The following is a 15,081-nucleotide window of genomic DNA, read 5'->3' on the forward strand; positions in this document are numbered from 1 at the left end:
CCAGAAAACAGGACAAACAAGGAAGGTAATGACGCAATTCCTTGGTAGCATGAAGGTAAAACTTTAAAGCTCTAACAATCATCCAGATTATGCAATAACCTCCTTGGAGGAAGGACAAAGACTTTCTTGATTTATATTGTGAGTTGTTTTTGTCTGAAGTACAGCCTTATCCAAATTGAATACTAAATAAAGCACACTGGAGGGCAGACATTTCCAAAACTCAACAAGCAGAGGAAATAGCCAACAGAAATAACGCTTTCCAAATTAGTAACGTAATGTCAATAGAAGGCATAGGCTGAAACAGAGCCTGTTGAAGAACTCCAAGAACAAGATTAATGCTCAATAAAAATATGTCTGTCTAGCAATAGCTTGAACAAATGACTGAACATCTGGAAAAATGAGCCAACCTCTTAAGCAACAAAACAGAACAGAAATCTGACCTTGAAGAGAACTAGCTGACAGGCGCTTCTCCAAACCATCCTAAAGAAATTGAAGGATACGTGGAGTCTTCACCAAGGAAACCCACGTTACGCACACTAAGACAGATAAGCCCTCCACACCTTATGGTAAATACGTCTGGTAACGAGCATGAGCGCCTGAACCAGGGTATCATCACTGCCTCAGAGAATCCTCTCTGGAGCAAAACCATCCATTCAATATCCATGCAGTCAGCCTCAGAGAATATAGATTTTAATAGAATAACGGAGCCTGCACCAGAAGGTCTGGCCGTTGAGGCAACCGCCATGGATAAGACGACATTCTCACTAGGTCTGCATACCAAGTCGTGCGTGGCCACGCAGGTGCTAACAGGATTGCTGAAATTCCCTCCTGTTTGATTCAAGATACTACTCGAGGCAGCAGAACAATGCGAGAAAAAAGATACACTAGACTAAAATGCCAAGGAACTGCTAATGCGTCCACCAACTCCGCCTGAGGATCTCTCAATATCGACCCGTATCTCGGTAGTTTGGAATTGAGACGGTAAGCCATCAGATCTATCTCCGGACACCCCCACCTGCGAGTGATCTTGCAAAACACCTCTTGGTGTAGAGACCATTCCCGGATTGAAGGGTCTGCCTGCTGAGAAAATCTGCTTCCCAGTACTCCACACCTGGAATGTGGATGGCTGATATCTGACATTTGTATGTCTCTGCCTATTGAAGAATACAAGATACTTTCAGCATCACTTGAAATTGAATATATTGGATGGAACATAACTGGGGTCACGAGAGAATAGCATTGAAGATGTCTTTCAACTTCAGAACATTGATTGTAAGACTCGCTTCCTCTGAACTCCAGGTTCCCTGAGCTCTTGGAGAACCCCAACCAGCGCCCAAGCCTTTCAAACTCGCAACTGTTGTTATAATTTCTCAAGATGGGGTAGGAGAAGGGGTTCCTGGGACAGCCACCAAGAGAGAAACTCTCTCATCTCTGGATCCAAACATATTACCTGAAACAGGTCTAAATGATTTCCATTCCAGTGCCTGAGCATATTGTGGCCGGATTTGACTAACACCGTGCTAGACCTGCATTATCTACTGGGAAAATGTTTTAGCTAAGACTGTGCTAGTTTGCATATTAGAATTGCTATAAAATGTTTGATTAAAAACTATACCAACAGTAAAAAATACATTCTTTCAGAAAGACACTTATAACTTAATATAAATGAAACTAAAATGGAGGATTGTTTAACCTTGTATTAGAAAATCCTAAGATGGATGCTCATTGCAATAATTACAAGTCCATATGTTTAAACTCTTGTATAACAGATTTTCAAGGCCACGTTGTTGATGTACAAAACTGTTGATGCTAGAAAAAGCTAGACAAGTTTTGTTGATGTTATAATAATGCCAAAAATACATATAAAAAGAAATCAATAAATGATGACGTCATCCAAATAAAAAACACTATAAATACACCTTGTTGTAAACATGAGGCAGGTGACTCTTGACAGGTTGTTCTAGAGCATCTAAGTGATTAGGTGTCTGGTTGCAAAGAAGTCATTTCGAGTGGTATGTAAATAATTGTTATTGAAAGCAAGCTTAACTGATAGTCAATTAACTCTGTGTGTATTTTGGATTTAAATGAATTTAATTTTCTATTACTTCTGTAAGCTAATTTTCTGCATAATAAAAAATTTATTAAAACTATTTCTCTCTCAATATCATTTCTTATCATTGTACTCAGAAACTTTATTTGTAAGAAATGAGACCTGTTTCACTGATATAATATTTAAAGGTCAGTGCTTGGAAATCATATTTCAATATAACTGTGCTTTAAGACCTTATGAGTGAATTAGGTGTGAACGACTACAATTGGTGTCCCTGGGTGTTTTTGAGAGATAATATTTGTTTTTGAAATGTTATTATAATTTTACCTAGGTCCTCTTATACGTAAGAGGAAGTACTAAAATATCATGGCTAATCAGGATTTGCAGAATCTTTTAAAACTCACTGATGTGTTTAAAATGCAGAATGGTAGAGACATTAGGAATGATGAGGTTATTGCTTTGGAGATACAGAATGGACCTTGTGGTCTGGGGGCCAGATATGGTTTAATTTGTTTAAACTTTACTAATGCTGCTGGAGTAGCTTTACAACAACCTACATATCGCACCATAGATGCAGATTTTGATCCTGCAAAACATAGAATTACAAATGTTTCTTATGATGGTATAGTAGAGATATTAGGCAGACCTCCTGTTGCAACAGATGAGCAAACTGAAAGGGAAAACCTTTTGTGTGGGATAAAAGTTTTTAATCATATTTTGGCTCAGGTTTTAAATAGTGGGATTTCTGGAGTGTTAGGAATGCAGCAGGCTTCTTTAGCTCATGCTGCAGGAATACCTATGTCTAATATAAAAGCAACAATTGGAGTAATGCCACATAATCCAAAGGATATAGCTTTGTGGTTAAATGACAGAGTTCATGCATTAGATGGAGTTTATCCAACTCATTATGCTCCACAAAAAAGAGCATCGGTTAATGCTATATTACCCCCTGGATTATCCAACTCATTATCCTCCACAAAAAAAGAGTATTGGTTAATGCTATATTACCCCCTGGATAGCGTCTGAATATGCAACCATAAGGCCTACCACCTCCATGCATTCAGCCACTGAACACCGAGAAGTGGATTAAAGTAGACGGCAGTCAGCCTAAAGCTGCTCCCTGCGTGTATCTATGCGATAATACACATGCTGATAGAATCTATGATGATCCCTAGAAAATTCACTCTCGTTTTGGGAATGAAAGAACTTAATTTCCAGTCATGTGTCTGAAGATACTTGTAACTTGATGGAGCAAGAACCAAAATGTTGTCCAAGTATGGCGCTACTGCAATGCCCTGTAGTTGAACTACAGCGAGTAGAGCCCCCAACAATTTTGGAACAATTCTGGGAGCCATAGCTAGGCCGAATGGGAGAACGATGAATAGGTAATGCTTGTCCAGAAAAGCAAACTGAAGATACTCAGAGAATTGGAATGTGAAGGTATGCTTTCTTCAGATCTACGGTAACCATAAATTGACCTTCCTGAATAGGAGGAATAACGGACCTTATAGTTTACCCTCTTACCCTCTTTGTAAGAGGGTACCCTTACAAATTTGTTTTTGGCACTTTAGGTCTAAGATGGGACAAAAAGTTCCCTTTTTTTTGGGAACGACGAAGAGGTTTGAATAGTATCCTCTTCCCCTCTCTGTCTGAGGTACAAGGATCACAAATACCATAGATACCAGATAGTCCACACAGCGTAGAAAGGCTGTTCTCTTTTCTGGCTTCCCTGAGATCCTTGATAGAAGGAACCTGCCCCCCTCCTTGGAGGGCAAGAACAGAAACCTATTTTGTATCCCTGAGACAGAGATAAGCTGCCCCCTACTCGACCTGAACTCAGGTTGGGTGCCGACCTTCATGCTGACTTGTGTCTGGGGTAGATTTATTGGGCTGTTTGTTCTTGTTCCATGCTGGGTTTGGCTTCCAGGTACTCCTGTACGTTTCAGACTTGGGTGCCGAAGCGCTCCTCTGTGTCTTGTTTGGACGAAAGGAGCGAAAAACATCCCACAGGACTTCCCTTAGTTCAAGATCTCGCATCTTGGGGTAAAAAGGCTCCCTTTCCACCAGAGACATTAGAGATGATAGAATTCAGTCCCGAACCAAAATTTTCCCTTAAAGGCCAAATATAGTAACCTCGACTTGTAAACCATGTCCACTGACCAAGACTTTAGCCAAAGAGCCCTTCTGGCTAGTACAGCAAAGCTAGAGTTCTTGACATTTCAACAAATTATTTGAATAATGGCATCACATATGCAGGAATTGGCAGTTTTTAGGGCATGAATGGGGTCGTGGATATCCTCCAAAGGAGATTCTACTGATTCAGATCAGATAAAGAATCACATCAAAAAGGTGGCAGCCCCAGCCACCGCAGCAATGTCTACGGCTGGCTAGAAAAGCAAGCATCCCTGAAGGAAGATCCTTCCTCAGATATCCTAATTTCCTATCCATAGGGTCCTTGAAAGATGTGCTATCTTCCAGCGGGATAGTAGAGCATTTAGCCGAAGTGGAAATAGTGCTGACTACCAGAGACACATTATTCCATACTTCAAAATGTCTGTCTGATACAGGAAACATTCTTTTGAAATTTAGAGAGGGAGAAAATGACACATCAGGTTTTTCCAACTTCTTAGATATAATGTCCGCTACCAATGAAGGTACTAGGAACATTTCAGGAGTTTTCAACTTTTTTGTTTAAAAAAAAAAATATTCAATTTATGTACCTAATTTTCTCTATAAAATTATATACCCAGGTACGCCTAGAGTGCTTAAAAACCTCTTTAAGTAAATATCTTAGGTGTTCAATTTGAAACCTAAAATTAATATCCAATCCATTTCCGATTCTCCTTCAGAATTAGATGCGTAGTAGTACAAAATACTGTGAATTATAGAGAAATAGCCTTAGATATACTGCTTAAAGTGCCATTATACACTCATTTTTTCTTTGCATAAATGATTTGTAGATGATCTATTTATAAAGCCCATAAAGTTTGTTTTTTTAAAAAAATTTATAATTTTGCTTATTTTTAAAGAACATTGCTCTGATTTTCAGACTCCTAACCAAGCCCCAAAGTTTTATTTGACTACCGTCAGCTACCTTCTCCAGCTTGCTCCTGTTTGTGTATAGGATCTTTTCATATGCAAAAGAAGGGGGAGGGGGGGAGTGTCTTATTTCCCACTTGCAGTGGGCTTTCCAACTTCCTTTTGAACAGAGCTAAACTGAAAGCTTCTAAGTATGTTTTTAAACCATTTTATACTGGATTTTTATATCAGTATCTGTGCATCTTATTCTTTATAGTAGAATCTATTACATGCAGTTATATGAAAATGAGTGTATACTGTCCCTTTAATCTTCCAATGGGACCGGACAGGCGAGTTCACTAAGTCAGCTTTATTCATACAGATGTACACTTACAGACTTCACCCTCAAACATATGAGGTATGTAATGACACTTCGTTCAGGCCACGCCCATCTCGTAGACGGTGGTTTCAGGTGAGCTGTGTGCAGCGGCGGATCCATAAGCCGGCATTCAATTTCAGGATTACCGCTGCCACGGTATCTACCTCCTGCTATTGTAGGATATTGGTGTCCTTTGTAGTTATCACGGCCCCCTTTGCATTCATATAAATCTGTGACTGGGTGGAATAACGCTATTAGCGTATATAGAACGTCATTAAGGGATACAACTACCCTGGACAGTTTAACACTCACAGTGGGCTAAGTGTTTTTCACAGTGTGACAAAACATAATTGATGTAAGAACTTACCTGATAAATTCATTTCTTTCATATTAGCAAGAGTCCATGAGCTAGTGACGTATGGGATATACATTCCTACCAGGAGGGGCAAAGTTTCCCAAACCTCAAAATGCCTATAAATACACCCCTCACCACACCCACAAATCAGTTTAACGAATAGCCAAGAAGTGGGGTGATAAGAAAAAAGTGCGAAAGCATAAAAAAATAAGGAATTGGAATATTTTGTGCTTTATACAAAAAAATCATAACCGCCACAAAAAAGGGGTGGGCCTCATGGAGTCTTGCTAATATGAAAGAAATTAATTTATCAGGTAAGTTCTTACATAAATTATGTTTTCTTTCATGTAATTAGCAAGAGTCCATGAGCTAGTGACGTATGGGATAATAAATACCCAAGATGTGGAGCTTCCACGCAAGAGTCACTAGAGAGGGAGGGATAAAATAAAGACAGCCAATTCCGCTGAAAAAAGAATCCACACCCCAAAATAAAGTTTTAATCTTTATAATGAAAAAAACTGAAATTATAAGCAGAAGAATCAAACTGAAACAGCTGCCTGAAGTACTTTTCTACCAAAAACTGCTTCAGAAGAAGAAAACACATCAAAATGGTAGAATTTAGTAAAAGTATGCAAAGAAGACCAAGTGGCTGCTTTGCAAATCTGATCAACCGAAGCTTCATTCCTAAACGCCCAGGAAGTAGAAACTGACCTAGTAGAATGAGCTGTAATCCTTTGAGGCGGAGTTTTACCCGACTCGACATAAGCATGATGAATCAAAGATTTTAACCAAGATGCCAAAGAAATGGCAGAAGCCTTCTGACCTTTCCTAGAACCGGAAAAGATAACAAATAGACTAGAAGTCTTTCGGAAATCCTTAGTAGCTTCAACATAATATTTCAAAGCTCTAACTACATCCAAAGAATGCAACAATCTTTCCTTAGAATTCTTAGGATTAGGACACAATGAAGGAACCACAATTTCTCTACTAATGTTGTTAGAGTTCACAACTTTAGGTAAAAATTTAAATGAAGTTCGCAACACCGCCTTATCCTGATGAAAAATCAGAAAAGGAGATTCACAAGAAAGAGCAGATAACTCTGAAACTCTTCTAGCAGAAGAGATGGCCAAAAGGAACAAGACTTTCCAAGAAAGTAATTTAATGTCCAGAGAATGCATAGGTTCAAACGGAGGAGCTTGTAAAGCCCTCAGAACCAAATTCAAACTCCAAGGAGGAGAGATAGACTTAATAACAGGTTTGATACGAACCAAAGCCTGAACAAAACAAAGAATATCAGGAAGATTAGCAATCTTTCTGTGAAACAACACAGAAAGAGCAGAAATTTGTCCTTTCAAAGAGCTTGCAGACAAACCTTTATCCAGACCATCCTGAAGAAATTGTAATATTCTAGGAATTCTAAAAGAAAGCCAGGAAAAATGATGAGCAGAGCACCAAGAAATGTAAATCTTCCAGACTCGATAATATATCTTCCTAGATACAGTTTTGCGAGCCTGTAACATAGTATTAATTACAGAGTCAGAGAAACCTCTATGACTGAGAATCAAGCGTTCAATCTCCATACCTTCAAATTTAAGGATTTGAGATCCTGATGGAAAAAAGGACCTTGCGATAGAAGGTCTGGTCTTAACGGAAGAGTCCACGGTTGGCAAGAAGCCATCCGAACAAGATCCGCATACCAAAACCTGTGAGGCCATGCTGGAGCCACCAGCAGAACAAACGAACGCTCCTTTAGAATCTTGGAAATCACTCTTGGAAGAAGAACTAGAGGCAGAAAAATATAGACAGGATGATACTTCCAAGGAAGTGACAACTCATCCACTGCCTCCGCCTGAGGATCCCTGGATCTGGACAGATATCTGGGAAGTTTCTTGTTTGGATGAGAAGCCATCAGATCTATTTCTGGAAGACCCCAGATTTGAACAATCTGAAGAAACACCTCTGGGTGAAGAGACCATTCGCCCGGATGTAACGTCTGGCGACTGAGATAATCCGCTTCCCAATTGTCTATACCTGGGATGTGAACCGCAGAAATTAGACAGGAGCTGGATTCCGCCCAAGCAAGTATCCGAGATACTTCTTTCATGGCCAGAGGACTGTGAGTCCCCCCTTGATGATTGACATATGCCACGGTTGTGACATTGTCCGTCTGAAAACAAATGAACGACTCTCTCTTTAGAAGAGGCCACAACTGAAGAGCCCTGAAAATCGCACAGAGTTCCAAAATGTTGATTGGTAATCTCGCCTCCTGAGATTCCCAAACCCACTGTGCTGTCAGAGACCCCCATACAGCTCCCCAACCTGTCAGACTTGCATCTGTTGAGATCACAGTCCAGGTCGGAAGAACAAAAGAAGCCCCCTGAACTAAACGATGGAGGTCTGTCCACCACATCAGAGAGTGTCGTACGTTCGGTTTTAAAGATATTAATTGAGATATCTTTGTATAATCCCTGCACCACTGGTTCAGCATACAGAGCTGAAGAGGTCGCATGTGAAAACAAGCAAAGGGGATCGCGTCCGATGCAGCAAGTCATAAGACCTAGAATTTCCATGCATAAGGCTACCGAAGGGAATGATTGAGACCGAAGGTTTCGACAAGCTGAAACCAATTTCAGACGTCTCTTGTCTGTCAATGACAGAGTCATGGACACTGAATCTATCTGGAAACCTAAAAAGGTTACCCTTGTCTGAGGAATCAACAAACTCTTTAGTAAATTGATCCTCCAACCATGTTCTTGAAGAAACGACACAAGTTGATTCATATGAGATTTTGCTAAATGTGAAGACTGAGCAAGTACCAAGATATCGTCCAAATAAGGAAATACCACAATACCCTTGGAGCTGTTGCTAGGCCAAACGGCAGAGCCACAAACTGGTAATGCTTGTCTAGAAAAGAGAATCTCAGAAACTGATAGTGATCTGGATGAATCGGAATATGCAGATATGCATCCTGTAAATCTATTGTGGACATATAATGCCCTTGCTGAACAAAAGGCAGAATAGTCCTTATAGTTACCATTTTGAATGATGGTATTCTTACATAATGATTCAATATTTTTAGATCCAGAACTGGTCTGAAGGAATTCTCCTTCTTTGGTACAATGAATAGATTTGAGTAAAACCCCAGACCCTGTTCCAAAACTGGAACTGGCATAATTACTCCAGCCAACTCTAGATCTGAAACACATTTCAGAAACGCTTGAGCCTTCATTGGATTTAAAGGAACGCGAGAAAGAAAAAATCTTCTTGCAGGGGGCCTTATCTTGAAACCTATTCTGTACCCTTGTGAAACAATGTTCTGAATCCAAAGACTGTGAATCGAATTGATCCAAATTTCTTTGAAAAATCGTAATCTGCCCCCTACCAGCTGGGCTGGAATGAGGGCCGCACCTTCATGTGGACTTGGGAGCTGGCTTTTGCTTTCTAAAAGGCTTGGATTTATTCCAGACTGGAGATGGTTTCCAAACTGATACTGTTCCTGTAGGGGAAGGATCAGGCTTTTGTTCCTTATTGTGACGAAAGGAACGAAAACGATTAGCAGCCCTATATTTACCTTTAGATTTTTTATCCGGTGGTAAAAAAGTTCCTTTCCCCCCAGTAACAGTTGAAATAATAGAATCCAACTGTGAACCAAACAATTTATTACCTTGGAAAGAAAGGGAAAGCAAAGTTGACTTAGAAGACATATCTGCATTCCAAGTTTTAAGCCATAAAGCTCTTCTAGCTAAAATAGCTAAAGACATATACCTGACATCAACCCTAATAATGTAAAAAATGGCATCACAAATAAAGTTGTTAGCATGTTGAAGAAGATTAACAATGCTATGAGAATTGTGATCTGTTACTTGTTGTGCTAAAGCCTCCAACCAGAAAGTTGAAGCTGCAGCAACATCCGCCAAAGATATAGCAGGTCTAAGAAGATTACCTGAACATAAATATGCTTTTCTTAGAAAGGATTCAATTTTCCTATCTAAAGGATCCTTAAAGGAAATACTATCTGCGGTAGGAATAGTAGTACGTTTAGCAAGAGTAGAGATAGCCCCATCAACCTTAGGGATTTTGTCCCAAAACTCTAATCTGTCAGATGGCACAGGATATAATTTCTTAAACCGTTTAGAAGGAGTAAATGAATTACCCAGATTATTCCATTCCCTGGAAATTACTTCAGAAATAGCATCAGGGACGGGGAAAAACTCCGGAATGACTTCAGGAGATTTAAAAACCGTGTTTAAACGTTTAGATTTAGTAACAAGAGGACCAGAATCCTCTATTTCTAATGCAATTAAGACTTCTTTAAGTAAGGAACGAATAAATTCCATTTTAAATAAATATGAAGATTTATCAGTGTCAATCTCTGAAACAGAATCATCTGAACCAGAGAAATTATCATCAGAAACAGAATCAGAATGATGATGTTCATTTAAAAGATCATCTGGAAAATGAGAAGTTTTAAAAGACCTTTTACGTTTACTGGAAGGAGGAATAACAGACATAGCCTTCTTAATAGATTTAGACACAAAATCTCTTATATTAACAGGAACACCCTGAGTATTAGATGTTGATGGAACAGCAACAGGTAATGGAACATTACTAAAGGAAATGTTATCTGCATTAGCAAGTTTATCATGACATTCATCACAAACAACAGCCGGAGGAACAGTTACCACAAGCTTACAGCAAATACACTTAACTTTGGTAGATCCAGCATCAGGCAGCGATTTTCCAGAAGTAGCTTCTGATTCAGGGTCAATCTGAGACATCTTGCAATATGTAATAGAAAAAACAACATATAAAGCAAAATTGATCAAATTCCTTAAATGACAGTTTCAGGAATGGGAAAAAATGCCAATGAACAAGCTTCTAGCAACCAGAAGCAATAAACAACTAGACTGAAATAATGTGGAGACAATAATGACGCCCAAAAATTTTTAGCGCCAAAAAAGACGCCCACATTATTTGACGCAACTTCCGGCGAAACATATGACGCCGGAAATGACAAAGAAATAATTCGCGCCAAAAAAGTCTGCGCCAAAAATGACGCAATAAAATGAAGCATTTTCAGCCCCCGCGAGCCTAATAGCCCACAGGAAAAAAAGTCAAATTTTTAAGGTAAGAAAAAATTGATAATTCATATGCATTATCCCAAATAATGAAACTGACTGTCTGAAATAAGGAATATTGAACATCCTGAATCAAGGCAAATAGATGTTTAAACACATATATTTAGAACTTTATATAAAAGTGCCCAACCATAGCTTAGAGTGTCACAAAAAATAAGACTTACTTACCCCAGGACACTCATCTACATATAGTAGAAAGCCAAACCAGTACTGAAACGAGAATCAGTAGAGGTAATGGTATATAAGAGTATATCGTCGATCTGAAAAGGGAGGTAAGAGATGAATCTCTACGACCGATAACAGAGAACCTATGAAATAGACCCCGTAGAAGGAGATCATTGAATTCAAATAGGCAATACTCTCTTCACATCCCTCTGACATTCACTGCACACTGAGAGGAAAACCGGGCTCCAGCCTGCTGCGAAGCGCATATCAACGTAGAATCTAGCACAAACTTACTTCACCACCTCCAAGGGAGGCAAAGTTTGTAAAACTGATTTGTGGGTGTGGTGAGGGGTGTATTTATAGGCATTTTGAGGTTTGGGAAACTTTGCCCCTCCTGGTAGGAATGTATATCCCATACGTCACTAGCTCATGGACTCTTGCTAATTACATGAAAGAAAAGTAGTTTTGGAATCCCTCTGCATATACAAAGTGTGGACTGTTTTGCCTAGTTTTGGACATCAAAACGAAGTGTCATTACATACCTAATATGTTTGAGGGTGAAGTCTGTAAGTGTACATCTTGATGTTTTATCTGTATGAATAAAGTGGAATATTTGTTTTAATCTGCACTTAGATCAGTGTGTTCCCCCCTGGCTGCGCTCCATCCCCCCTTCTGTTTCTACAGATTCCTTCAAACAAACCTTTTACCTCACGGAGATCACACCAGTGATTGGAAGGGAGCTGCACGGCGAACACACAAAAAGACAAGAACTCTATAAGGGAAGTTAACAGCACATATTGCTTTTTCACCACTGAAAAAACTTTATTTCTCTTCACAAGGAGACTACATATATATTGTTTACTGAACATTTTTATACATCATTTTCATCTGGTATTTTGTTATACAGGTGGTAACTGTTTTATTACTTTTTAGCATAAGCATATATATTTTAAGCTTTTCTATACGTGGTGTTTTCCATTTGTGATATCCACTATATTATTTTTAATCTATTTGTGGCGCTACCTTAATATTGTATTTTATACTATATTGCTTTCTGAGTTCACTAAGTCAGTTTAGCAATAGTCTCATCACTATTGTGTGCAATAGAGAAACAATCAAGTAACCCTCACTGAGTTAGCCTAATAGTAGACCATGAGCTCTATTTGTACAGGACTATAAATAAGACTGTCCTGTGATGCATGTCAGAGTATATGACAGGGCGAAAGAGAACAAAGAGCTAACCTGTGCCCTTATAGGTCAGAGCAGCCACAGTATAGCCGCCTCACAGAGCTGTATAGCAGCTGATTTCAACACCCAACACCCATAAGGGTGTCAAAGCAAGCTAAAAAAAGCATTTACTCCTTCCACCTGGGAGTGATAACTTTAAATTTACCCCAGGGGTAACCTGTTATAAAAACCCACTACTCTCCTGCCGCTCAGTTCAGAGGAGACTCACTAGCTCCAACTGAGCCCGCGTTACTTGCACTGTGTGTCGTAGGAGAAACAAACTGTACAGAGTAGAAATGGTGCGCAATTTGCGCTGTAGTAGGGGGTAGGCCCCATAACGGAAACTGACGAGGTGCGAGCCAAGATGGACCTGCGGCAGGAAGTTAAAGGGACACTAAACCTAAAAAAATTATTTTATAATTCCGGTAGAGAATACAAATTTAAACAACATTCCAATTTACTTCTTTTATCTAATTTGCTTCATTCTTTAAATATCCTTTGTTAAAGAAATAGCAATGCACATGGGTGAGTAGCTACTGAGCCTATCTAGATATTTTTTCAGCAAAGGATATCAAGAGAATGAAGCAAATTAGATAATAGAAGTGAATTAGAAAGCTGTTTATAACTGCATGCTCTTTCTAAATCATTAAAAAAAAATTGGGTTTCATGTCCCTTTTTTTTTTATATTCTTTCTTTTATAACCAGCAAAATAAACAATTTACAGTTTACAATCTACATGGCACACAGGGCTACATATACGGACAGAGAAGCAAGACATAGGAAGAAAAAATAATGCAGGTGTCACATCACATTCTTTCTGTCTATTACCTTCATTTTGCTAGTTTTTTTTTTTCTTTTCATAAAATAATAAAAAATTAAATGTCGAAGAGATTGCCGCATGATTTGGGGGCTCCGTGAATACAACAAACAGAATGCTCTAGTTGCGACAATAAAACACAAAGATCCCAAAGTAAAAGGTTAGGAAAGTGTCTTAATAGGCTGTGTGGAGACTGGTCGTGCAGCTTTTTCACTAGCTCGCAGGACTGGAGTGGGCTGAAGAGAGACACTGGAGGTGGATCTGAGTTTACAGGACATTAGGACTGGTGTTGATGTCCAGTGAATTTATTAATCTTATAACTTACTAGAGTCAAGTTTTATAATGTTTTCATGAAGCCCTCAGGATGATTCAGTCTTGCAATCTCAGTACTGGGTAACAAGACAAGGAAACACCCATATTAAGGTAGCTAAATTTAAAGGGAAAAGGGATAGAAAAAGCTTTTTTCAGTCTCATTGACATTTATGAGAATTTCCTCTTCTTCTGTTACCACATAGCACTAGAACTTGATGTTAAGTTTTCCCTATGTTCTTATGTATACATATGCATATGGTGTATGGTATACATATGGCTTGCATCTGCAAGCTTTCTTAGATACATGGGTTATAAATACTATATGTACAGCGTTGTATTGATAATTGCTAAGTATATCATAGGTCTATTTATTGTGAACTTCTTGTTCCCTTGTAGCATATCAGCTAACAACTTAGTTAATATGTCAACAGAGGGGCACCTCATGTGTAATATCATCAAGTGTGTGTGGACACAATATAGTAAGAGCCAAGTGGGTACTCACATATTCCCGGAGCACACCAATGTGCTGGTAGGTGCAGGCTGTAGATTTTAACAGGTGTAATAGCTCACCCACAACAAGAATTTCCCGTGTACTGCAGTGAAGGGATAAAACCAGGACAAAGAAAAGCTCTACATGTGCAGATGTGTATTAACTTAGCAGAATGCCAAATGGGTACTCACATTGAGACCAAGCACACCAATATGCTGGTAGAAGCAGGCTGGCAGATTGGGGGAAGGTGTGTCAGCTCACCCCAAAGAAAGGACTCCCAATAAGCTGTATTCAAGAGCATAAATGTTTGGATGATTGGGCTCCCATATGTTGATAGAAATCGCAGGTGGGTAAGGTATATCCACTCAAATAATTTTTTCATAAAAAATATAGTATTTATTAAAACAACCAATGCAAAAAAGTGGAATGGGGTATTCCAATATCCCCCTAAATATGCAACGTGTTTCTTGGCTTAACTCACCGTTTCCTCAGGCATATTGTTCACCTTACCACTAACCCTGCTTTAAATACCTACTCCCTAACACAAATGGACACTTTCCTCCCTTTAGGGGGGCGTGTTCTCTAATTGATGTGATACACCTGCTGACTCTGAGTCTGCCTATGTAATTAGCAGGTGTTCAAATTATATTTCTTATATTGCTTTATGTATGATATACCCATTATAAAACACATATATATTCATTGTACAGGGAGTGCAGAATTATTAGGCAAGTTGTATTTTTGAGGATTAATTTTATTATTGAACAACAACCATGTTCTCAATGAACCCAAAAAACTCATTAATATCAAAGCTGAATAGTTTTGGAAGTAGTTTTTAGTTTGTTTTTAGTTATAGCTATTTTAGGGGGATATCTGTGTGTGCAGGTGACTATTACTGTGCATAATTATTAGGCAACTTAACAAAAAACAAATATATACCCATTTCAATTATTTATTTTTACCAGTGAAACCAATATAACATCTCAACATATATACATTTCTGACATTCAAAAACAAAACAAAAACAAATCAGTGACCAATATAGCCACCTTTCTTTGCAAGGACACTCAAAAGCCTGCCATCCATGGATTCTGTCAGTGTTTTGATCTGTTCACCATCAACATTGCGTG

This window comes from Bombina bombina, chromosome 4 (genome assembly GCF_027579735.1).
Source record: "Bombina bombina isolate aBomBom1 chromosome 4, aBomBom1.pri, whole genome shotgun sequence".
NCBI lineage: Eukaryota > Metazoa > Chordata > Amphibia > Anura > Bombinatoridae > Bombina > Bombina bombina.